This window comes from Oxyura jamaicensis, chromosome 3 (assembly GCF_011077185.1).
Source record: "Oxyura jamaicensis isolate SHBP4307 breed ruddy duck chromosome 3, BPBGC_Ojam_1.0, whole genome shotgun sequence".
Classification (NCBI taxonomy): domain Eukaryota; kingdom Metazoa; phylum Chordata; class Aves; order Anseriformes; family Anatidae; genus Oxyura; species Oxyura jamaicensis.
This window is the reverse complement of record NC_048895.1, coordinates 4,587,566-4,611,333: the sequence shown is the minus strand read 5'-3', so window position 1 is coordinate 4,611,333 and position 23,768 is coordinate 4,587,566. Positions and strand designations below refer to the sequence as shown.

Sequence of the window (23,768 nt, the reverse complement as noted above, 5' to 3'; positions counted from 1 at the left end):
AATAAGGAATTAGAAAGGAATGAAATAGCAATGAAAAGTCACATGAAAGAACAAAATGCAGAGAGACAGGTTAGGATGAATTAAATCTCATGAAGCAAGTACAGCAACAAAAGTTTCAGATATATGACTAAACAATAAAAAGAGGTGTGGATACCATACTGTCATGAGATGAACAGTATGCTGGCCTAAAAACTGTCTTCCCTCCCCAGCACAGTCAGGAGGATGATTTAAAATGTAGATAAGGCAAGAGAAAGCTAAAAGGATAATGACGCTGAAATGAAGATGACTATATTTAACGAAGAAGTACAGTAACCTCAACACAAAAATTCAAATCCAGATGAGAGGTTTTGGTAAATTACCAAGACGTAGTGTAGTACAATAGGAAAGTAGAGTAAAATATGTACTGGTTTCTGTCAGAACTCAAATCTATTTGATGCAATTAACATGGAGAAAAATAATTCATTTGAATCATTAATGATGATATAATAGAAACGTTTTAAGGTAAGAAGCTCGTTGCAGGACAGATTATGAGTTATGCTTTCAGAGAAAATAACAGGAGAGAGATGAACAGAAGTTTCTCACAGAGTATTGAATATTCTGACTTTAATATTTTAATTAATGGCCAAAGCACAGAAGTAGAAACATGTTCAAAAAATTTGCAAAGAAAATGAGGAAGGTGTATCTAAAAAGGATTAAAAATATCACATGGGAAGAAGAGGATAGCTTTGCAGACTGTACGCTTAAATAAGTATTTCAAAGTGCAGGAATAACACTTCTGTAATGGGAATTTGTCACCTAAAGGAGAAAGACCCAGACAATTTGTTGGGCAACAGTTGGTAAGCGACCACAAATTCTTATCATAAAAAGGAAATCTAAAAATCTAAGGATGTGTCAGGCAAAAAATTTCCAGCAGGTTTGGGAGAACAGTACATGCAAATCTGCAAACACACCCATTGTGGGTTTCAAAGTAATTCTCACAATACTGAATATAAGCTGGAGCCTTTTTCTGGAAATTCCGTACTAAGCTTCCCCCCTTGCATCTGCTCACATCTGCCACAGGAAGCACAACACTCAGCTGGAATCCAACAAGGATATGGGAGCAAGAAAAGATGCTGCTGTGGACTATTAGACAACACTTTGTGCTTTCGACAGAAAACAGCCCCTCTTTTCAGAAGGCTGTTTGTGCCTTTCAGTTTCTGTCTTACAATTTTCCCCTGCATTTCTCAAGCTTTCTTTGTATATATAGCACCACTTCCTCTATAAACCATCTTCTCAAATACATCATTACCAAAACATCAAGCAGGAGGTTACATTCTCTTTTTTTTTAAGGAAAAATGATTACATCATTACCTTCCTGAATTAAATATCTGAAACAAACACAAGGTTACAGCTGCTCCAAACAGATTAACAAAATATATATATATTTTTTAAAGAAAACTTTTGAAGTCATCACTAATTTGAAGTGATTTAACTGTCTCATTTAGAGTCCTCACACTTTCAGAATGGCAGAAAACAAAATACTTGCCTCAGTAGAGCAGATATAGGTACTCCAAAAATCAAACCATGCATTAAAATTATTTCTGAAAGAATGTCTATAGATTTGCCCATAAATTTGAGTCAAACAAGTTTTGTATACCAAATACATTTGTCCAGAAAGACCAACTATTGTCCATGATTACAAGAGATGGCAGATGCATGCTTACTAACTTAAAACATGCAGATAAAATTAGAAATGGTTGAGGTCTGTTCTCCTCATCCTTCAGTGGAATTTATATCTCTGGTTGTATAATATTTTGCTAATTACTTGGCTTTGGGGAAAGAAAAAGAAAAAAAAATAGCTCTTGCATATGCCAGCAAAACTCAAAATTGCTTCTTTCTTCAATAGGAATTCCAGGTATTTCCAAAATGCCAGTGCAAAATTAAGGCTTAGAGTAGTATCAGAAAAATTCCCCTCCCTACTTGTATACTAAAAAGACCATCAGTCAAATGTAGAAGCATAAAAGTCAGGGATCGTGTGAGGTGAACTACACAGATACAAAGAAAGTTGTGGGACCTGATGGACTGCTTTAGATATTAGTTTTGTATTACAGAGTAACAGCATTAAGAGGCTTCCAGCCTGCTAAGTGTGCACAAACTCAGAAATAAATCCCCAATCCCCTTACAGGGCATCACTGCATACTTCAGAGGAAGTGCATCATGTTTACCCACAACGCTAATCCTTTCATGGGCAGCTGAACTCCCAGAAAGGGCAGTTTTCTCCCCATCTTTTCTTCCTTGTATTGCAGACCCTTCCAAGTCAAATTAAGTCGTTAACATAGCCCAGCCAAAAGGAGTGGTTGAGGTTAAAGGATGAGATGAACAGAAAGGACTTCTCCCTTTTAGCGGTAGCCTGTTACGATATTCAGTGTCTCACAGTGCTGCATCCAAGGATTAGACACAGGAAAATCTCCTCCGTGCTTAAGTGGCTGTAGCACAGGGAGGACAGATGTTTACAGGCAAGAAACAGTTTGCTGACAATTAAGAATGTCAACAAGACTGTGTTTAATTGTGCGAACACAGAAGGTACCATGGAAGCCAGTTGCCAACGAGACTAAAAGCAAATGTATTTGCCTTTGCACAACTCCAAACTTGCTACTAATAGTTAGGGCTTACTAACAAGCCGATTACTAACAATAGTTACTAGGCAGGTTAGAAGTAAGAAGGTTAGTAGGAAGTAAGCAGGTTACTGATTAACAATAAGTAACCACACTGCAACACAGGTAGGAAATTCTAGTTTCCAGCATACTGAGTTGTTACAAACCTTGCCGTTATCGCATTATTCAGCTCATTGCTCTGTTTTCAAACACATCCCTCCACACTCACAGACGTTCGTGGTTCTCATGAAGGGCTTCTGATAACTTGCTATGCTTTTACTGCACACTTCATGCCACTGTACGATTTCCAGAATGGATATAAAGAATCACAATTTACTTTTGTAGTAAGCAGTAAAAGCAAACAAACAAAAATCAGTTCTTACAGCTCTTGCTGCATCTCTTTCTTTCTGATTAAGTTCTGCTCTGTGGAGCCCAGTCCGGTAACACCTTTATGCCTGAAGGCACTGGAACTTCTGAGGGCATCATCACAGCTGCTAAAGCAATGAGCAATACCTAAAAAGACAATGATATTCACAAATTATTGCTTGGCCTCTGTTTAATTAGTTAATTTATTTTTAATCCAGAGGCATTTACAACAATTAAGTAGCAGAGGACAAGCCAAAGATCAACAAGCTGATCTGATTTTCTGGGTTAGTAAAACCAAAACTTAAAAATTCTAAAGTCCATAAACATCCTTTACTACGTTATACTTTTCCAGTGCTTGTGGTAAACAACCATAATGCAGAGCCTAAAAATCCATCATAAAGTTTCAACAGAAAAATAGCATTTATTTGTGACAGAAAACACACTCCAAATATTCAAAATTTTTCAGAAATCTAATTAGACTGCAAAAGTCTGTTTCTTTAAAGCTAGAATTAACTAATGTACTTACTAATCAGCTCCAGAAGGAACAGAGAACATATTTTCAAATTCTGGGACCTGTGGTCTCAAATTCCTAACATAAACTCTTAATACAAACTCTACCATGCTCACTCTAGATGAGAATAAAAGAATAGCTTTACTTTATTGTCAGAACATCTTACACTATTGCCTGAAAGTCTAGAAAAGGTGTATCTGCCTTCAAGAAATACTAAAATCATTAAGAAATGCTTATCAATCAGTTCATAACGTTGATACTTCACAACTGTGAGAGTTCCTGAGGCAGTTGGATCAGAAACACGTGAATGTAAGAGAGTCAAGATATTTAGCAATTAATCACTTAAGCAATAAGTTTGTAGAGTTAGCCACTTTGAAGGTTAGCACAAACTATTACTTCCTGTAAAACTCTCCATTTCCATTTCATTTCTTCATTGAGAATTTCCCATTTCCCTTGCTGACCAGATTCATAGTTTACTCCTGGCTGAAACCTTCCTTCCTCTCATATTGTGTTAATGCTGATTTCATTCAGTCCTAGCAAGCTGAGGCTGAGTTTCAGTCTCCTTGGGTAGCTGTCTGGGTACCTGTTTGCCTGCTCCAGCTTGTTTCTTCCCCTGAGAACTCGCTCCTTCGTAGCACACAAGCTCCCCTGTTCACACAGCCTCCTTCCCACTGAAAGGCAGCTCAGTGCTGCACAGAAATAGCCTTCAGCTTCAAACCAAGCATGCAACTTCACTCTGGGGGTTGAGAGGCTTCTGAGGGGGGTATCTGGACTTTTCGAATTGATAAAAATAGCTAGAGTTGTTACATCCATTTCTTACTAACTACATGCACAAAACAATGAACACTTCAAAACAAGAAACCAAGTTGGACTGTTCCTTTCAGAAGCCAAAAATCACTAACCACATTTCAAGTCTGTGGAAGAATGAACCTATTGAGTGTTTGTACGTGTTTCTGAACGCAGGCAATGTTGCCTCTACATTTTACATACCTGACCCAATAGCTATCGGGCTGTGCTGGGAAATTGCTAACACCCCTGCATTTCCATGAACAGCTGAGGCCAAGCTATGTGAGGGAGATTCTTTCTCAAAGACTTTCTGTCACCCTAACGGCCAGCCAGCAAGACTAAAAGGGAGGCCAGACTCCACTTTAGGGCACACAGTTGAGCTCAGTGCTGTCGTTTACCCGTGAAATATATTTGATTTAATACTAAGATAAAAGAAAATTCACTCTGGAAGACATTTCTAAGAAATGAATCCCTGCATAACTCCTCTCTGCAGGGGAGTTGCCACATCCTAAAGGACCTTCCACCCCCTGCTATTGCTGCCAGCTGAACGGGCAGGAAATCCAAGTGGGGAATGCCCAGGTACATGGGGGGGCTTCCAACATGCAGGGTACCAGAGGACTTTCTGCGCTGTTCTCATGCAAGACCTGTATATTGACACAGAAGACTCCTAAAATACTGGCAAAAAGCTTTGAATACCACAGACAGAAGAAATTCTGGAAGGGCCAAGTATTAGAATAAATTAGCAAAGGCTGTCCTCATGGCAATTAACCTGTAGATGAGATTCCTTATGGTTTCTCCAAAGGGAGCTCAAAACAGTATGAAGAAACTGCACAGCAAAATTTGTATATCACCTTCCAGCTACCAAGCAGCTTCCGTGATGTGATAACTTTAAGAGGAAAAAAAGAACTAATAGTTTTCTCAAAACCTCAATAAAACACTATATATACAACAGCACAAAGATGCTGAAGTACACAGTTCTCCTGTGAACGTCTGTGCTTCATGGGATTCTCAGAAAAGCAGAAGAACTTCCCTTTCATTTTTTGTTGTATTCCAACTTAACTCACCACCACGAGAGTCGTTTTCATACATTACCCATTCAGCACAGGCCCTCAGGTCTGGTATTTCCTTCAAGCAAGCATCCTGTAAAACAACAGAAGTGATCATAACTTGATAAATTATTTGTTGTTTGTATCCACAAAGATGTAAGTATGCACAATTCACTTTCCATAAATGAGAACAAAGGGCTGAGGCAGCACAAAACGCTTGCTAAAGTACTTGTGCAAACGTTTTTCTTAACTAAACTCTGGTTTCACGGAACAGTTTGAGATGAATGAAGAGTTTGCTTCAAGCAAAAAGCAGTCTTTTTTCCTCAGCCATAATACACGAGCACATCCCAAATATTTTTCTGACTTTGTTAACTGCACAAAAATTTTTTGTCAAATATATTGAAGGATCTCTCTCTTTTCCCAACAGACTTGTGACATAAGCCCTGCACAGGCTGTTGGTTTTGTGGAGTTTTTTTGATTGATTTTCCTTTTTTTTTCTCTTTTTTTAAGCACAAACTGTCAAAAGAAACCGAACAGATGATATTTGTGTTTCTGCAACATCCACAGAACGTCATCTCATCAACAGGAGAACTGTTATCTCCTCACATAGTCCTAGCACAAGGCCATGGTGATTTTTTGAGATGTGCGAATGCAGTCCAGCCTCCCTCTAGCACTGGTTAAAACCCTTTGAAATTTAGAGAAAAGGAACAACAACCACTCCCTCACAAAATATATATATGTATATATATACCCCTGCCACCCAAAAAACATGTGAGGGAGAAGATTTTCTATTTTTCTCCCACTCCTTAGAACAGTTTCTCTCTTTCGGACGTCTGCAAGTTTTCACTGTTTAGTTTCCTGCTTTGTTCCCTCACCAGACTCTGCTTGTGCCAGTGCAAGGGAGAAATGAGAATTATGGGGAAAAAAAAAAAAAAAAAGAGACAAAAAGAACCTCTTTCAGCAGCAGTACTGCCTCAAAGTATGTGTGAAAGGCAGCCTCTCTGAAGACTGGAGGATTCGGTGTAGTCACACAAGTCTGGTTGGGTCCACTGGCTTTACAGGAGAGCAGAACTGACTGAAACTGAAACCCAGGCAACCAGTCACCATCAAAAAAGAAAAAAAAAAAAATGAAAGAAAAAAGAAAAAGCATTGCCAGTGGCAGATTTTCTTTCAGGTCTTTCAGTAATCAAAATCAAGATCCCCCCATTTCTGGAGCAAATGCAATTTTCAAAAAGAAGGTATCCCTTTTTTAAAAAAAACCATCCTATCCTAATAGAAACACAGACTATGTTCCAAAGGATACCGTCGTTTTCTATATTGGAACTATGATGGAGTCTTTCAGGTTTTTTTTGTTTAGTTTTTTTTTAGAACTTCCTGTAGCACAAGCTTTTTGGACTCCGTATCCCAGACATTTTGCTGCAGACATGCCTACTTACCTCCCAGCCACACAAAGAATAATTCTAACAAGAGGTATTGTACTACATACTATAAACATTGGTAGAATAAAATAGAAAGATTAAGGAAAAAATAATTTAAAATAGGACTCTTTGCAAAGGAAATAACATGATTTTTACCCCAGCCTCTATGTCATTGTTAAAACAATGGTTCATTTTAGGCCATATCTCGTTGCACTTCGACTCAGGAAACCCGAGTACAAATGTACTACAGCAGCTTGTGCTTTGTTTTCACTGCATGTCTGGGACAACACCACAGATTTCAAGGGACTTAATAAGAGATAAATATAGCTGTCTCAGGGAATTTGTTTTCTTAGAGCAAAGTTCTGACAACACCCGCAGCACCGGAGATTATGAAAGTGAAGGTCACTTGGTTGGAGCATCTCAGCTCTCCAAGTCCTCCGCTGCGCAATGGTTCAGTGAATAACTGCTGATGAGGCCCTGATCCCAGCCTGATGAAAGAGGGATAATGTGGCAGAAAAGCACTCAGCTGCTCATTTCCAAGCTATCTTATTCCCAGCAAGAAGCCTACCTTTGACTTTACATGAACTGCAAGAATTCAGTTCTCAGGATTTCACTTGCTAGAGGAAAAAAAAAATGGTCCCACTCCCTTTAATCACAGAGCAGTGCTGTGACCTGCACGCTCACAGCCCCGGAGAGCAGTGAAGTGTTAGGATGTCTTAACCACTTCCTCCAGTGTTTTGCCAGGAAGAATAATACATCTTCATTACCAACACCACAGTATTTCTCTTAATGCTGTAACAAATACAAAGTTCATACAGAATTTGTTTACTTCATTCGTAAGGAGAACTCCAAAAGATCACGTCCGTTATTTTCCGTTGCACAACACTCAGAAGCTGTCTCTCTCTATCCAGTATCAATGGACATTAAGGAAAACTCTGTCCCCCGACAACTTTAAGGGTGCCACATTTGTTCCTTCATCCTTTTTCATCTTCCCCAATATAGAAAACAAGCAAAACGCCACCTTGCCTGTACATATTTCAAGGTTCAATTGCTTCAGAGCAAGCTTAAGAACTGGGAAGAAAACTGTTGTACACTGGTGTGCATGCATCAACATAATCCCATTTCCTCTGATAAGCACCTTCTCATTATCCAGAATCAGTTTTTTTCCTTTTCCCCTTTGTTTTTGTCCTTTTGAGCTTTGACTTTTGACTTTTTAACTCCTCCATCTGAAGAAACAGCTTGCTCTGCTTCATGCTGGTCCTCTGGGTTCGCATCTCCTTTCCATCCTGACCTCCTTCCAGACAGGCTCGAGTCCTCTATTTTGATTAATGAGCTGACCTTGGTAGGGAGAAAAGACCTCACAGGCTCCGTGTTCACTCTGAACTAAAGCTTAAATGTTCTCTGCTCAGCCTTAAGAGTCTGAGCACGTGCTTGGGAAATAGAGATGGAAGGCCTAGTCCCAGTACGGGAGTGGGTGCTTTGCCACTGACTGAAACAGGGAGTAGGATTTCACCCACGCCTCCCTCTGAAGTCATCTTTGAACACTGAAAAACATTATAGCTGGGCATTTTCCACAAGGAAGATACTGGAATCCTTGCCAGCTGGAGAAATTGGCTATGCTAAAGCTGTGCATTATCTTGTCAACGAGAAGAACTCTCCTTTAGCAAGTCCATTAATACTAATGAATCCTGTCTTTTGTCTCCCTATTCCTCGTCCAAGTCTAATTACATTCTGACTAAAGAAGTTGTTGGCAAACGCAGTATGCATCATGCCGTAAGGCTGAGTGATTCCCCTTTTCCAGCTGTGTAGCATACAACAGAGACCTGTCTTTCTCCAGATATGCAGCAGGGTTCTCTACATCTCTCAACTGCAGGCCACTGGAGATTGTACTTCTTTACAAAGTCTTGCTGTCTCTCCATTAGGATTTCTTCCCGACTTCCCTATTCCCCAGGGCTATAGGGGAATACTCTGGCCAGGAGGTATACTCATTTCCTGTATCTTCATAGTACTACGATGCTGCATCTTCCGTCTGCAAAGTCTTAGGAGTATCTTCAAATCTTAATTCCTTTAAAATATAAAACTGTAAGCCTATATTTAGAAAAAACAAGACTGACATCCCAATCAATCAAACCATTCTCTTCAGGAGTAGCAGCAACATAACAACTGGAGTTGATCTGCACTTGAATTCCTCCTGGCTGCTGAGAGGCGTTATCAGTCCTGGCAAATGCTTCGTAGACAAGAAGGGCGTTGCCTTCATCATCCTGTGTGGGTCACCACAAAGACATAAAACTCATCAGCTTTTGAACGAATGAAATTTGTGGTTGGAGACAAAAATAACACTGGTGAACATCCAAGACAGACTGCCTTCATTCTCATAATATATTTGGCCCACAGAAAAAACAGAACAGAGCGGTGTGCTACTGAAATGAACCAACAACAGGGGACTCTTAGGATGATGAAACCAACTTTGTTTCAATGTGCCCATGTGCAGTTGCTGTCCACTGACAGCACTGTGAACAAAACAGTTTTCTTAATCCACTGTATCAAAGATGTGCATGAGTTATGTCACCGTCACCTTATTGGGAGGTGCAGGATAGTAAATGCATTAGCACAGGAAGCAATCGGTCCAGTCAATAAAGGAACTGATAGCTGGCTATAGTTAGAAAATGGCTTTTACAGAACAAGCAGTTCTGGCTCATTGAGAAATAAAAGAGAGTTTTATTGAGTTTCTAAATACACAGGTACATGTATAATTAATATTGTCTGCCAGACATTAAGAGTGTTTTAGGATCTTAAACGTTCTCCTTTTCCATTGTTCTTTCCTTCTCAAGACTGCATCTAATAGCTATGGGGAAAAGAAGAGACATGTCAGTGTTCTGAATTTCCTGTGTAGTAATAGGGCCTGGCACACAATGCTTAAAGGAATGAGTAGAGGGACTACTCACAGAATCTGCTATGCAGAAAAACAGCGTTCAGTCTTCTTTCTGACCCACTGCTGTATGGTAGGACAGTGGCCTTCTGGCTTCTCCATTCATAAAGTACAATAATATTCATCTACATGCCTAATACTCAGTGAGGTTACTGGGCAGGAAGACGTTGCAGCAAATGCAGTAGTACTAACTAGGCATTTGGAGGGGAAGAAAGAGGGTGATATTAATCATCTCCCAGAAATCCAGCTTCTGTCCGAGTCAGGCAGTGAGGCAAGAAGGCACACAGCATGAGCACACCAGACTTGTTTGTACCAGGCTCACGGGCAGTGTTAGCAGCCTCACTGGGCTGGAAGGCTGCCCTCAGAGCTCACGGAGCCTTCACAAGACAGGCCTGGAAAGTGCTGGCAGCACTGGCTCTGACGCCAGCCTGCTGCACACCTGCAGGCCACCTGCTGAACAACGGCCACCAGGTATCCTTCAGGAGAACTGAAGTGCCCTTCAAGATTTTGAAGCGTATAAAAGAGGAAAAAAAAAAAAAAAAAATGGAAAAAAAACAAAGGGTATTTCTACATCAGCATCTCAGTTTGGGTGTGGAGAAATATCTGATGCAAATCTTCCAACTGTCCCCTGTCCTGCTCTGTGCTTCACATCACTGAGCTGTCTTGAAACATGCAAATTGGTTTCCTTTAGGATCAAATCAATTGAAAGATGCATCCCGGCCACCAGTGGGAGCTAGTCCAAAGTAAAACCCTTGAAACAGACACAAACGGATCGTTGCACTGAGCGCTCACCTCTCCCAGTACACCACACCTGCTAATGGAGATACTGGTAAAGCCTCCAAGCGTGATGGAGCAAAGATGCTGTGGAGGGTATCCAGCAGGTGACAATCTGCTGATAGATGTGACAGCAAAGAATAAGCAGGTCCCACTTCTCACAGAGGGCTCAGAGACAAGAAGGTGAAAACAGAGGAAAGCAGTGCAAAATAAACCTGCTTGATTTTTACCTCCTCTATTTATTCTTCTCCTTTTCTGAGAAGTTCAAAACAAGTCAGGCTCTAAACAGGCAGGAAGACTGGCTTAGCTTAATGGATAAAATATTTTCTAAACAGTGTAAAAGCCCACGATCGTTCCATGAAGGAACATCTACTTTGCACTTCACATGTTCCTTGAAAAACATTTTCTTAAGATGGTTTTCTCTTAGAACATAAGAAAAACTTGGTGGTAGCACTCCAGGTAACCAGTTTGCCCAGCAGACCAAACACAAACAACGAGCTATGAGTCTTTTCTTATCACTAAGGTCCATCAAGAAGTGAAAAACAGCTGTTTAATTCTCTGCGTACCCATTAAAAAACAATAATACCCAGCAGACATAATCCTTATATATCAATACCACAGGTTCCTTACTCTTCACCTTGTCTCAGAAATAATTAGAAAAGCTGCAGTTGTCATAGACTACAGCCAGATATGACTCCATATAGAAGGAATGTTTCTATACAGAGGGGGTGAACTACTCCATAAGCAGCAGAATACAGCCACTTCTGTGTAGAATTCTCTGTCATGAAATACCTTTCAATGTACACTGACAAAGAACAAAGGAAATTAAAAAGAAAAGGCAGAGTCCCCTACAGCTGAAACACAGGAGGCTCACCTTAAGAAAGCAGACCTCTCCATTCTCTTGTCCAAGAGGTAGCTTATGTTCTTTGCATTCTTTCATTTCAGCTTCCAGTTCCACCAGCCTTTTCTTCAAGGCCTCCTCATTTCTTGTGGACTGCAAAATTAATGTGTCGTACTTGTTCTGGATCCTCCTTTCCTTCTTGCAGTTGGGACAGTCTGAATCCTAAAGCATTTCAGCTGCAGGTCTTTCGGAGGGGATCTTTGAAGTGGCCAACTCTAATTGGATTTGTTTTCCATTTATTCACACTAGTACAATTGAAAGGCACAAACTTCTCAAGTGAGACCTGAGAAACAGAGCGTGATTGGTCACTACTTTACTTCTATCCACTGCTGCAAGGGATTGGGTCAGTCCTGTGGCTTCTCTACTCAAGGCAGGTGGAATTTCTGCCCCTGAATATTTCTGGAAATATCTAAGATTGACACATGGTCTTTATAGCTTTATTTGCAGCTCTTGTGAGGGGACTGAGGCAGAAGAGAATAGGAGGAAAGGAAGTCTGCAGCTGTGGGACCCATTTGTAATTGTCTTGCTTTCTCAGAAATTAATCATTCAAATCAATTGTGGTATATCTAAAGAAACAAAGCTGCAGAGTTAAATAATAGCTGAATGTGTTTAACTGCCTTTGTAGCTCCAGTTTAAGGCAACAAAAACAATTAAAACTTATAAACAGTGATTTATACAGGTATTCACCTAGTCAGTAAAGCTGTTCCTCTAAAGAAGCGTGTACACAATAACAGAGAAAAACAATGTTTTTCCTTTTACAGATAGGGGAACAGAAATGGAAACTGCATGGCATTCACACATCTATACACCAAATCTGTGGTTTGATCCAGAACAAAAGCAGACAGGGGAACAGAGGCAAGTAGAATGATTGTAGTCTGCAATCACCTACATGTGTTTGAAAACTTCTCCTAACCTTCCTTAACCTTCCGTTAACATCTGTTCACCCACGAAGAACTGTGCTTCCCAGGAATGAGTGCGGGTGCAACTGTACTCATTTCATCATGCCCTTGCCATGATCTCTGCATTGTAGCAGTGTAAGCATCCTTTTTGAATTCTTGAGATACTACACTATAGTTTAACTGGGGAAAAAATAAAAAAAGCCCACAAGAGGGGTGAATTCCCCCTCTAGGTAACCCAAATGTTTAAAATGCCTCCATTATGACTGGACATTACATACAGCCACATACGCACAAATGTCTATCTAATACCCAAAGCATTAGAGAATGGGGCCAAAGGTCTCCTGAAACTAGTCTGTACGAGAAAACAGAGTTCAAAGTACAGGCCTCCCTCCTTCCTTCTCCCTTCTCTTCTCTAGTCCCTCACCAATTGTTCTTGTTTCCAGAAAAATCAGCACCTTTCTACATCAACACATAACCGGTATAAAAGCGAGGAGGAAAAATAACGCTTATTTTTGAAGATTATGAGGGAAACACTAAGATTTTTACAACAGATTAAGAAGGCCCACAGAAGCAAAATATAAAATGTAGCACAAGTAGAATTAAGAAGTTGAATTTTTATACAGCGTTGTTTTTGATGGCTAACATCTTCACCTTGCCTTAGTCTTATTAAGCTTCTATGAATCTCATCTTGTACCAGCAGAAGTCAGCAATAGCATTTGAAATGAACAGAATTATGTTCCTCAGATGTAGCACAAGAACATCAGCGTCCATCTCTGCTTGTTATTATTCAGAAAAAGAGTATTTACCATCCACAGTTTGATTACAATTACTCTAATAGCAAAAACTCTGGTTTTACCTTCCTCGCATTCGGATTTTCAAGTAAATTTCTTTTTCCTGGGATTCCTGTGATCAGAAAGTGCATAGTTTGCTTCAATTAAAACAAATAGCAGAAGATCAATAAAGATTTTCATCAGAGTAATAATAATAAAATCCAATTCACCTCTCATGTTCCCTTAATGTATACTTTCTGCAGAGGTCATTTTCTATTGGTGAAGTCAGTAAAATACTTGCGTTGTAAATAACTTTCATTACAAATTAAAACAGACTCAAGAAAGCAACCTCTCTAGAACCGGTCACACTATAAAGACCAAGTGACACTATAAAAGTATTACACATTAGACAGCAAGTTTTGTCCAGAAAGCTTCACATCTGCCACAGAACCATGATGCATTTAACCTAAATAAGCACTGGACTACTTTTATTTCCATAGATGCTGTTATGGGGTTATCAAAATCAAAAGAGTCACTAGAGTAATACCATGGTGTTCCATCTGTGCTTTGCACTTGATTTGATTCAACACGTGGTGAATCATTGTTGAAGGGTTTTAACCAACATTCCTGATGTTACTTCCAGTTTCCATCCTCAGTCTAGTTGCATTTCTTGTAACATACAGGGAGAGGACAGCACAGTACGACCAGTTCTACACTGCAGTTACAATAACCTTTCTCTCCTCTCCAAAGCTTTAAATGGCAAACCTATATGGCAAAGCTATAGAAAAAAAAAGAAAAAAGAAAAAAAAAAAAAAGAAAAAAAAAGAAAAAAAAAAAAAGAAGGAAGCTGTGAGACCTACCAGCACACTGTTATGCCTTGCTGGTGGTTCTATCCATTTTTATGTCAACACAGAGCTAGTAGAGATATCATAAATATCAGACTCCTCTAGAGTAGACGATTTCTGAGTAATTATCACCCCTGGGAGGGAACATTGGTTCTACTTGTAACTTCCCATGGAACAGGGTAAGGATGGCTTTGATTTTTGCCATCTTTGCAGCTGTCCATACATAATATGAGGAAATACATGGCATCATGTGAAAGCTCCATCAGCTTTCTATCAACTACAGAGTCTCTAATGCTTTTGTTTTGCAGTCCCAGAAGGAAACTACATCATGTGCTTGCATACTACCTACATATTTATAAGCACAAGAAATGCATACCCAATTCACTTCTCTCTTGTGATTATTTCACAATTAGACATAAAAACAGGAAGGGTCAGAGAAGGCTGGGAGGAGTCCTCATTTAAACCTATTCCTTTAGACCTACTCCTCTGTAAGAAAATTAAATATATAGAGAGAGAGATTCTACAGAAATTAAGTGGATTTTCCAGGTGAGTTCACCTATCTACCACATGTGTGTGGGTTTTCACAATCTACTGCAAAAAACATTGCCAGGAATATGAAAAAACAATCTGTATTATACCTGCTAAACACTATATTGCACTGGGGATGTCTTCATAGTTTGATGTTCTGATCCATCTCGCTTTACAGACGTAACTTCATAACTGAAAGAAGCGACAACAAGCAGTTTCCTGAGGAGTTAAAAAAAAAAAAAAAAAAAAAACACACGTTAAGTTTTGATTCTGACAAAGACTGTTCAACATGGCTTCAGGAATGCAGAATAAAATTACGTGACAATTACACTCTTCACATCCCTTCCAATGGTTTGTCTTATAGGGTCACCCATATTAAAAAAAAAACACCACCACCACCACCAACAAAACAAAACAATGACAGCAGTAATGCTCAGAACAGAAGTGTTAGGGTTAGCATGCAAGGAAACTGTTTTTGAGCTGAAAATCCTAAAGTGGAGAAGTATAAAATACCTTACTTTTCTAGTAAGTTCCGTAGGAATAATACTAGGTAGCACAAGGAAGGGAGCACTTCTGCAGAGGAAAGCGAGTGTTTTGCACAGCCTTCAGTGGTTCGTCATCCAAGTTCTGCCTCCCTAAATAAGATAGCTCAAAAGGTCTTGTATTTCTGTGGGACTGATCCTGCCAGCTCCCTGAGCAGGAGCGGGCTTCTGTTCCCTCATATCCAGAAAAGGTGCCAAATGAACTGATGTTTCTGGAATCTTAACCCAAATTATCATTGCTGCATGGGAAAGGTTTGCAGATGACAAAATTATCATGATTAATTGTATTTACATAGCAGAAGTACCTCATGACCACTAAGCCTGAAGCCATGGTGGGAAGTGCATTAGTATAAAAATAGTTCCCAAAAGTTTTTGATGTAAGCAATTAAGGCAGAAATGGCTACATTCGTGTTACAAATAAGCCTCACAGGCAGAGTATAATGTATTTTAATAAAGACTTATCTATTATTCCAAATACCATTTCATTTCTTCTAATTCAGAAAGGAAAAAACATATAAATACACTCTGCAGTATAACTAATTCCAGGAAAAAAAAAAAAAAAAAAAAAAAAAAAAAAAAAAAGGAATTAGGAACAGTACCTCTTAATCAACCCCTTAGCATTTTATTAAAACTTCTGATATTAGGTAAATCCCAAAATACATGTTCAAAACATATCTGCAGGTCTCCTTATTGCAACGTGGTTCTCAGTAGACAAATATACATTTTTAAGGCTTCTTTTAAGATATATATATATTTAAAAAGTCCTTTAGGCCAGTAGCATCTTATATCGAACTCTTCTAGGTACACTTCTATGCTTGTAAGACTGCATTAGTAAATTTCTGTCCAGCTGTCTGGCTTCAAAGACCTATGTGCAGTGTAGGTGTTTAAACGTGAAGTTACAGGAGTCTGAACAGACAAAATGCAGCATACATCACTTACAGGTCTCCAGTCAAGAAGGAAATCGGAGCATCTAATGTTTACACGACAGAATTTCTCCAATCAGAAGTAGCAGGCTTGGAATTTCCGTGCATGTAAACTTCTAACCATCTCAAGCTTGTATCATCAAGAAGAGAATAAAAGTGTAGGAAAGTCTCCAGACCTAACTGAACAAATTGCCATGTTGAAAACAATAAATATTAGGTATTCAGGAGGCAAAAAAGATACGCTGACCACTTACTTCTTAAAGTGATAATGAAGTGCAATAATAAAAGACTTTTCAGTAGTAAAGTTGAATTAGGTCTGGCAAAGCACACTAAAAAGAAGATAGAAACAAGTTCTCCAAGCTTTTAATAACCCAGCTCAGGGAAATTAGAATTGAAACCAGGGGGTAATAAGGAAAGGTAGAGATCAAAGACAAACAAGGAAAATAAGATAAACAGGTTTCAAAATTAAGATATGACCTTGAAATCACACATGACCTTCTACATTAAAAATGGTGGCAAGCAGGACAAAGGCCAGAGTGTTTCAGGAGAGTGAGAATACCTGCAAAGGTCACCACTTCCCGTGGAGGAGCAAAACATAAAGATCCTAATGGTTTTAAATGAGAAGTACTAAGCATTCTCCATCCCAGATTTCTAGGAAGAACTGCCCTTTGAATTGACAGATCCAGGAGTAAACACTGAAAACAATCTGCGGATAGTATCATGTGGTAACAGCTGCAAATAACACATCTGTATTTAAGAAGTGAACGAAAACACGGTTCAGAAATTGTGGATCTGTTAACCTAGTCCTAAAGACATACAGTTTAAAAACATATACTTTTTAAAAACAAAGATACAAAGGGGGGGGGGGGGTAAAAAAAAAAAAAAAAAAAAAAAAGGAAAAATGGGATAAAATGCAAGACGGATATGTAAAAGGCCAGCTCTCTGCTAAGACATTTGACTTAGATTAGATCTACTTAGAGAGGGAGGAAAAAGAAAAAGGAAGGAGCGAGTGCTAATGGCACGAGTCTGGGAAGTCTCCAGAGCTAGAAGACGGCAGCTTGTATTCAAACTTCCAATTGCTTATTTTTTTTTAGACCTGATCTTGAGTTGCCCTATATCACCCGACAGCTTAAGCACAAGGTCAGGAGTAAAACAAAAGAAAAAGCTTAACAGTACACTCTGTCCCTTACAAGTGAGATTAAGTGGCAGATTTTTAACAGTATACAGACAGCTACCACACTCTCAAAACAAAAAGTCCAACTTCTTTTTACAAAGCAACGATGGGGCCAAAGCTCCCCCTGGCTCTATCGAAGCAGACATTTACAAGGCCACCCATATGCCTTTTAGGTCACTAGCTATTGGGATGTGGAAAGATTTCCTATATTTTTTATGCTTTGTATCTAAGCACATGGGAGCCTCAAGGCCAGTGTTCCTAGACACAACAAAAAGTCAGTAAAAATCCTGCCCCTAGAAATGAAATAGAATCTGAGCAGTACTTCAGAAGTGTTGATTCCTTTTCCACAGACAGTGTTAAATTACATAGTTAAACAACTCTGTTCAACAGCTGATATTCCCAATTTGAACAGCACCACAGACAAAATAAGATTTCAGTGTTAATAGCAATTAACGCTTTTCTGGAAGGATAAAGTGTTAAACACGCAAACCAACCTAGTGTTTTCAAGTGTCATGAGAAGAGATTACATCATTACTACGGACCATCTGCTAGGAAGAAGACGGAGCAACAGATGATGAGCCAAGATCACTTCTGGCATTAAAGGATAGAGTTCCACTGACTTCAGGAAATTTATCCCAATGTTCCTGTATGCTGCAGATTAATAAAACGACACACACTACAGACTAGTATAGGTGAAATACAGTTAAAACCACAAAGATCGATATAGTATACTCATTTAGACTCACTTGCTGTTTTTACTACATAAAAAATTGGTTGATGCTAAAAATCAAGACTGTGACAACTACTCACATAGGTTAATACACCAAAAAGTAGGATATTGCAGTAGTGATAAGAAGGAACATATGGTCCTTGTTGCTAGCTAAGGGTCCCTTTGAAAACAATTTTCCTCAATCTGATTTGCTTTACAATTACACTAAATCCTACCATGATTGCTCTCATAGAGCACTTACAGAATTTGACGTCCCTTGAAAATGTATTTTCCTTCCCCTGGTTACCGCCTTTATTGTTGATTTCTGGATAATCCCTGCGGTTACTAGAAAAAGGTTTTGGCAAGTTTCCCCAGAGGCCTGCAGATGCCTATTACCCTTATTAATAGAGCATCCTTTCACCCCCTCAGCTACCATCCTCAGTTACTGTTTGGCTACGCATACATTCTGCTCAGGGACCAGCAGGAGAACATTTAATATCCTCTCAATAACAAACAAGAAAGGCAGCAGCTGCTGGCCTCAGCAGAGGGTCTGCTCAGGGTACTTGTCCCGGAGAGAGGTCTGGCTGGACCCAGCTGTAGGACACTGAGCAATTCCCCCCCATGGCAAAATGGGCTGTGAGAAATTTGGCCCATTTTGTTCTCTCCCTCTTGGAAGGAGATTGCTATTTGAAAAACCCTTTTAGCCAATGCAGGAGAGCTGCAATTAGAAGGGTACTTTCATTAACGTTTCTGACAGAGAGGGCATATCAGAGAACGGGGGTGTGTGTGTGTTCTTTTGTTGGAGAAATAATGGGCTAAATATTTCATTAACAAATTGAAATCATACCCCTAAAAATAGGGCTGCTAGCATGTAATATGCTTTCTGAAAACTACTTGATTGACTAAGCCAAGAAAAAAGCTATAAGAAACCTTTTCAAGGTATTAGAATTCAAACCTAAAACCTAGCTAAGGCTGCCTGTATGGCATGGGACTCGGACGTGCCTGCTGGCTCCAGCAGCAGAGGCAACAGGAGGGGCTGCTTCCTACAGCGCTCGCTGCATGACTGTCACTGCCAACCTTTGTTAGCTGAACAGCCACTAAGGTTCCTTTACTGGGTTTTGGATAGTTTTGCTTGGTTTTAATTTAAAGAGAGAGGGAAAAAGAAAAAAAAAAAAAAAAAAGCCATCAACTGGGAACTCAAGTTCCCAGCTCCTCCAGTTACCTAACTGGGACAGGATGCCAATCTGGGCTTCTGATTTTTTCTTTCTTCCATTTTTTTTTTTTTTTTTTTTTCACAAAGCAAATACAAGGATGTCAAGGCCCGCTAAACATAATTCAATGGTTTTCCCTTTTACTTTTGGGACTGGCAGTCCTGTTCAGAAGATGGGGCATTTACACGTTAGGCTGGTGGCAGAGAGAGAAAAGACTGAACAGGTAACAGAGCTCCTTTCAAGAAAGGAGCTGCGGTTCACCTCCAAAACTGGGTAGCAGGTTCCTTTAAACGAAGTTGCTCTCTCCTTAATCTCCGATTGCTCCATCAGCCACTCAGGAAGAGGGACAGACAGAAAGGATCAGGGTTAAAAGCTTCTGCCCTCCCTCCAGCCCAAGCAATCAGAGATGACAAACAAACGGTGGCCCCTAGCCAGCCCCTTAAAAAGCAACCAGAAGCGTTTAAGGAAGATCATTCTGCTGGGATCTGGCTGCTGCCCATCTCTCTCCAACAGCAGTCGCTGCAAGCCCATGGCTGTGGAAACTGCTCCACACGGCTGGGGCAAGGGAGGCTTGGGCTGTTCTCATACTGGGCGGATCGAACACTGTCAGTAAGTTTGCTGGCTCTGCTCTTGTCCCAGCTTGCTCCTGTTCAGCAAGGCTGGTGCAAAGCTAGACTTTGTAAAGGAAAATCATCCTTGCAACTGAAAGCTTGTTCTGACAGGAGGAAAACTGCTAGTTTTCCACTAGCGTGAGTATGGCCAAGCGTGGGCCGCTACGTGTCCAGTAATGGGTGATTGGAGTGCAATAGCAAGTGGAAGCCCTATATCTGGGGGCTAATAAAAATACTCGATTTGTGCCCCTTAAACAGCTGTTGGTACTTCTGGGGGCTGGTCAGATGCCCAACAAGTTTTCCCCATTTAGTGCCACAGTGGCCCGCTGTGTAATGCATTCCCATCATTTAATCATTACCACAGTTCCCTAGGGCCAGTATGTGAGAGTGGCCCGGGGCAGAACAGAAGCAGCCGAGCTAGCTGGCTGCTTTGAGAAGCTGTCACCAGGGTCTAAGCCCACTGCCAAGGCCATTCCTACTGCTGCTGCTCTGCAGATTCAACCACAAAAACAAACAAACAAACAAAAAAACAGGTGTCCAGGAGATCACACTGGCTTCCTCCCCCACATCTCCCAAGTAAAAATCTTTGTCAAATGCTTAAAATATTTTGCATAATTTAGCACGTGATTCAAACAAACAAACAAAACAATCTCTGGTGCATGAAGATGTTTTTGACTAAATCCAGTGGAGTTTTGTCCTCTACCCAAAATATAAACCTCTGGCACTCTGGAGATTGGAAACTGACAGGCTGACAGCTTTACCTCTTGCAGTACAAGTGCTTTCACTGAAACATGATACCCAGGCGATAAGGCTGAAACCTGATCACAGTGTGACTTTCACAGATTAGAATGTGAATCCTGCTACTACCACATACTCCGACTTCAAACACCAACAGTTAAAGTGACACTTCATTTCTACGGCATATCTGTTTAAAAAAAAAAAAAAAAAAAGCCTCGTATGAGAAGAGCCTCTTGGTTTATTTATAGGCAAAACAGCTGTTTTCTGCATTCCAGGATCTAGGCTGAGGTCTGCTCCAAGTCCTGCATGTACCGGGACCGCCTGGGTACAGAGTTACCTTGTGTGGAAGAGAAACGTGGAGCCCCTTTTGGAAGCAGTGAAAGGCGCCTTCTTCACTTCATGCTCACACCTCTGGTGACGTAGCTTTGTTCATGATTTTCTTTAACCACAAGAAAAGGGATACTTGTTTTGGTGGTGGTGGCAGACTAACCCAGGTCTGGAACTTTCCCTAGAACATTTTGGAAAATAGATTTGTCAGAGCTACTTTCCCATTTCCCTCCTGAAACACTCATTAAACATATAAAAAGCAAAGGCAAATAATAGACTTCAGCCAAATTAGCCCATTCATCTAGGTAAGATGAAGACATGTTCTTCATCTACACACTGCTACCTGTGTAAAATGATTCTGCTCCTGTCACTTGTGTACCTAGGTGCTGTCATTTTCTACTACTCCTGCTTGGACGCTTTCACCTACCCTACTGCACAACTGTTGCGTGCCGCATGTCCTGCAGTGCAGCTGCCACTCTGAAGTACAAAATACCACGTACCTTTGTTAATTAACACTGGGTACCTGGAGGTGTTAGGACAAACAGGCAAAAACATGGGTCACTGCATATACACTGCCTCCTTCGTGAAGATCCATAAACAATGAGGGCTGTCTTATATCCTTTTCTACTTTATTTGTTTTAAGGAAGCAATAATATTCACTGCAGCTAAAAGTTCTGTCTAAACATTTACTCTCACAGGGATTCACACTCTTAAATCTTAGCATTAGATACTCTACATTTCTTTCCTGTTAATTTGTTTTGTTGTTGTTTTTGTTGTTGTTCTTGTTTTTTTTTTTAAGTTAATATCCTTCTGGAGGAGTTTTGTATAATATAGATTTGTTATTGCTTCACTCTGTTAAAGTTCAGTTTATGGAGCTGCTCCTTGTTTTTTTAAATAAATTTAATTAGATATTTTACATTTGTATGTGTGTGTGTCCTGTTCTGCTGTCATCAACATTTTGCCAACCAGCAGCGGAGATCTGCAATATTGCAGCCGGTCTCATGTTGGAGGAGAAATTGCTGACATGTAAATTGCTTTGCCTTATAAGTGCACAAACTACATAGAGTCAAACATACATAAGCAATTCCTTCTTCCTTGGAATTTCAGTCTAATGCCTTTGCCTGGTTCTCAAAGGCCAAATGTGTTTAAAAAAAAAAAACAAAAAAAAGACTCAGAGATCAAGACAGAGAATAAGCCTTCCCACCACTTGCACAGTTTCAGACTGAACCTCTACACACAGCCGTGAACAATCCCAAATGAACTGTCTGCACACTACATCTTCCCAAAATGGAAGACACGCACATATTGCATAGAAGAACATGAAACGCTGGTTGCTTGCTTCACAATTTGGACTCTTACACCAAGTACATATGGCAAATTCTCCAAGTAAGTTAAATAAGCTCTGTAGTTTACAGGGCATGCTAAACTCTTAAAAAGCAGCACAAACTGAATGCACTCAGATATTAATGGATTTAAACAATCAGTTTAATTAAACCATGCAAGTTTGAGCATAGACAAGCTCTACAGTACTTATTGAAAATTTATTTTAAAAAGCATTAAGTTAACTTTTTGCCCTGCTTCATTGCCCAAACACACTTGTCCTGTTGCCCAGACAGCTTGCAGCTTCTGTGTTGAACCACAGAGCTACTGCAAAGTAACTGCTGGACGGGTTTGCAGCGGGCATTTCCCTGCAACATGAAGCATCTTCCTGCAAGCAGCCAGCACAGCCTTCACTGCTACTGATGGCCTTCCTGCTCTGGCAGCCAGCAGATGCTCTCGTTGCTGGCCGTGCAAAACCTGGGGGCCGATGCGATCCCCAGCTGGCTGTCGGACTGACAAAGCAGGCAAAGAACTGACAGGGAACTTCTCACGGCCCTCCTGTTACTCTCTGAATGTAACTCTGCTGAGCGTAACCCCAACAAACTGTAGGATGGGGCCCAAAGGTTTGCAAACTCAGTCTAACCAAAGTGCGTTCAAATGGGAGCTGTGTGTAGCTTTCTTCTCTTTGTTTTCTCTGCCTTCTCCAAAGCTGTAACCAACTACTTGGCTCTTTTTTCACACAAGGCTGCCAGCTTCTTTAAACACATCCAAAACCTGGCAATCAAGATGCAGAGTACTGGTGTTTTGCTGTCTATTTTTGTAAAGACATTCATTTTTAAATGCTTGCAAGCCAATGCTATTTTCCCTCTGTTAACTATCTTGTCATTAAGGGAAGATGAGCTATATTCCTTATAAAAAAGTTTCCAACTATCCCTCAGGTGCCTTGTAATACATTAAAGTTTGTTTGTTTTTTTTTCTCTGACATTGCCAGATTTGCAAGCCAGTATCCTGCACGTAAAACATACTCATTTATTCTGTTCTCTTACCTTTCTCATTTCGCTCTCTCAGCTGATAGAAGGCAGGCCAGGTTCACAGTGCCTCCCTCACGCTGCACTGCTGGTCACTCACTCTTCCAAAGGGAACATTCTCTACATCTATTTAGCAAGTTGGTTTTTAAAAATAGGAACACAAAATCCAGTGCTGAGTTCTGGATAATTATGGGAGATACAGCAGGTGCAGGTATTCTCTTACACAGCATTTTCTGATGATACAACAAAGATAAAATTTACTTGCAAAGTGCTTAGAGAGATTTTTCAGGGTACTTCTATAGCAAACAGCCTACTGTAAATAAGTTTGGCCAAGCTAGTAACTGTAAGTGTCATTTCCCAGGGATGTTCAGCCATTTCAGTAAGCCAGCCAGTATTTTCACTCCAAAATCCACCAGACTCCCGTCAGATGAGCATCATCATTTGCATCACAGACAAGTTGGCCTAGACTCAAGGGATCATTTGGGATCCTGATTTCTTCCAGATCTAGAAGTCAGGGCCTTAATTAATTTGCTGAGACGAGTGCTGTGAGGCCAAAACTACTGTTTTAGTCCCTGCCTGAAGGGAGACAGCCTGCCAGGAGCAGAGCCACAAGCTGTTCAGCATGACAGCACACGAGGGGCTGAGATTTCCCCTGACGGATTCACCGAAGGGAAACTATCATAAATTTTCACTGGCATCCAAAGTTTGTAACATCATTCCAGTGTTTTCATGATATGGCAACCAAAATCCCTTTCACCCTATGCGTACTAGAAAATGTT

At 40.2% G+C, this 23,768-nt stretch overlaps 1 long non-coding RNA gene across 1 annotated transcript; it reads left to right on the top strand.

The window, feature by feature from the left end:
* Window positions 1-19,449: 19,449 nt before the first annotated feature.
* LOC118164042 lies at window positions 19,450-21,378 on the top strand. Its single transcript, XR_004749312.1, has 3 exons — window positions 19,450-19,574; window positions 20,590-20,728; window positions 21,025-21,378. It is a non-coding gene; the product is annotated as an uncharacterized LOC118164042 (long non-coding RNA).
* Window positions 21,379-23,768: the final 2,390 nt, after the last annotated feature.